Below are 2,969 nucleotides of genomic sequence, written 5' to 3'. Positions count from 1 at the left end.
GCAGCTCCTGCGGGCGAGAGGAAAGTGGCTCCATGCACTCCCTGCCACTCGTAGGCACCACCCACCACTTCCTATTGGCTGTGTTTCCCCCTTCCTGGCCAATGGGAAACGCAGGGGCGATTCCTGCAATTGTGAGTTCCCCCTTCACTGCCTCCCCCAGGGGCTGCAGGGGACGTGTCAGACACTAAAGAGAAGAGTTGAGACTCCACGGCCAAGCAGCAGCGCATAGAATTTCCAAAGTCTGGAGAAGTGAAGCAGGGCCAGGGTCAGTGGGAGCCACAGACTCAGAGGGCTCAAAAATTGGAAAGTACCTGAAGTGCCCATCGAGTCTAGTTCCATTTCCTCATGACAGGACCAAGCACCATCTCTAGTGGGGTGAGCAAACCTCAGGGGGCCTGAAATTCCATAAGGGGGGCACAGCCCAGTGAGCTGCTGGGTCTCAGGCTCATCCGCCTCATTAAAAATGACAAAATCTGTGACTGTTTCGTTGTCTGCGTCATCATATTTATACACCGATGAATGAAGTTTTTCCGTTCTACAGACTTGTTTTCTTACACACGCCCAAATGGGCTTTTATACGTATGAACATCACTGAAATTTCTGTCATTTCTGATCACATGAGACAGGTTGTGGGGTTGCTGCTCATTTCAGGGAAGAAAAGTGGGGACCAATCTAAAAAGTTTCCTTCTTTGTATTTATCCAAATTCTAAAATATCTCCAAAGATGGAGATTTTGCCCTTACCCGAGGCAATTTATTCCAGCGCTTAACTGCCCTGACAGGAAATATCTCCAAATTTCCAACCTCCCTTGCTGCAATTAAAGGGGAATTCAATTTAACTAAAATTAAAGGGAAGGAATTTTATGATTTGTAGCTGTATTCCCAATTCGATAGATTGATTGATTGATGTTTGGAATCTATCTATCTATCTATCTATTGGTCATTACTCTGGCCAGATCAGGGATTGTAGAACTCACTGCTCAAAGAATTAAATTTAAACTTGAGAGAGAAATAAAATTGTGAAATGTGCAGACCTGAGCACAGAGATGTTCTGCATGTGAATTATGATACAGACCCACAAGTGTGAACTTTGGGTCCTTTCCCTTCCTGTCACTGCATTAATGTCCTCCAAACACCCCGGAGTGTGGGGCTTTCTCTAGCCCTGGGCGCCTTCCAGTGCAGACCAAGTGCCTGTCTGGTGTGCGCTTTGGTGCCACACTCCCGACTGCACCATACAGGAGGCCTGTGATCTGCAGGGGCGTCAGATGAGAGGATCTCTGCAAAGAGCCTGTGGCACAGACCAGCCTCTGGTGTTCCCATGTGCAGCCGGCTAGAGCCCCAGAATGTCCCTGAGAGAGTGGGGGTGACACAGGGGTAGCAGCTCAGCCATGCAAAGGGGCTGCCAGGGGCAGGACATGAGCCCTGCTGGCCAGGGGCAGGTGTGGGAGTGACATCACAAGGGCCTTTTACAGCACCTCAGCTGATTGGTTAAAAGAAGTTGGAAGGTGATGACCTCACAGAGGGTCCCTGACACCAGCCATGTGGGACAGGCTGCAGGGCTGGGGCCATCTCAGACACCCCCGGGGCTTCCCCACAGGGAGTCTCCTTCCTCCGCTCTGCCCATGAGGCTGGAGAGGAATCAGGGTGAGGAAAATGAGCATGAGAAGGAGCCTCTTTGTCCCGTTCTCCTTCCCTCTTGACTAACTGCGCTGGACGACCGACGTTCACCTGGGGCAGGTCAGAGCCTGATCCAGCTGATGCTGGGCAAATTGAAGGCAGGGAAAACACTCGGTTAAGGTGCTGCTGTCCCCAGTGGAACTGAAGAGTGAATGAATCAGGGTCCTGCTTTCTCGTCCCATCGCCCATTGTTGTAAAGCACAACAGTCTGTGAGCCACGAATGCCCCTTGCTCTGGAGAGTCACTAACAGGCAATTTACCACAGAAAACTCTCTTCAAATGTGTGTTCAGTCTGTATGAAAAAGAAACGTTTTCTACTGACTGCACCGGCTCTGCGCTGAGGTCAATGGTGTCAGCATTCATTTGTTGTGCAGAAATTGCCGTAGGTGTGTGAGGTGTTCGGGAGATGTAGCAGCACCAGTGAGAGGCTTGGCCAAGATTCACTCCAACAGCCTGTTTTCTTTGCATCTCACCTCCTGCAGCCCAGATAACAAAGACTGGAGTCCGGCCCTTGTGAGCAGTTTGCCCCACACGTTTGACTTTTACCCAGCTGACAGGCACATTTGACTCTTTCTACTCTGTGATAGGCTGTACAAAACATTTTATTTGTGGCCTGGCTAGCTCAGTTGGCAGAGCATGAGACTCTTAATCTCAGGGTCATGGGTTCAAGCCCCATGCTGGGCGCTTCCTTTCTTGCACTAATGTTCTCAGCCTAACAAACAGTTTTCATTGTTGTCCTGGCCTCTGGCAGGAAATGTGTGTTCTTCTCCTTGGCTCTAGTACAAACAAAGACAGCACGAGGAGGAGTTGTGTAGACATTCTGCAGCCCTCGACTTGGAAGTAGTGGGGTCTGCCATGGCAGGAATCAGCTCTTAAAGCTGCAAGGACCTGGAAACCCTCAATCAGGAAGCTGAGACCATGCAGGCAGCAGCCACACCATGAGGTGCTCCTCCAGAGACCAGATGTAAGCCAGCCCCCTGAGTGCCCCCAGGACTCCCCCACCAGGCCATCCCATGGCTCTCAGGCCTCCAGCCATTGGAACAGGAAGTGGGGCCCGTCCTGCACTGAGTCTGAGCTCTGTGACCTCTGGAGTGAGGAGGAGGTGCTCCACGTTATGGGAAGCAAGCAATGGAATGCAGAAGTGTTCACCCAGCTGGCCAAGGGCCTGACCACTTGGGGTCACCCTTCCTGCCCACCTCACCATATCAGGCGTAAGGTCAAGGAGTTACAGCAGGGTTATGCCCGGGTGCAGGACTCGGCCATCTGGTCTGGGGGTTGTCCCCAACACTTGCCC

At 51.6% G+C, this 2,969-nt stretch overlaps 1 non-coding gene across 1 annotated transcript; it reads left to right on the top strand.

The window, feature by feature from the left end:
• Positions 1–2,286: 2,286 nt before the first annotated feature.
• On the top strand, positions 2,287–2,359 carry TRNAK-CUU (transfer RNA lysine (anticodon CUU)). The gene has a single exon. It is a non-coding gene; the product is annotated as a tRNA-Lys (tRNA).
• The last annotated feature ends 610 nt before the right edge of the window (positions 2,360–2,969 follow it).

Source organism: Carettochelys insculpta, chromosome 33 (genome assembly GCF_033958435.1).
Source record: "Carettochelys insculpta isolate YL-2023 chromosome 33, ASM3395843v1, whole genome shotgun sequence".
NCBI classification, from domain to species: domain Eukaryota; kingdom Metazoa; phylum Chordata; order Testudines; family Carettochelyidae; genus Carettochelys; species Carettochelys insculpta.
Note: the sequence above shows the minus strand (reverse complement) of the source record. Positions and strands in the feature narration are given on the sequence as shown.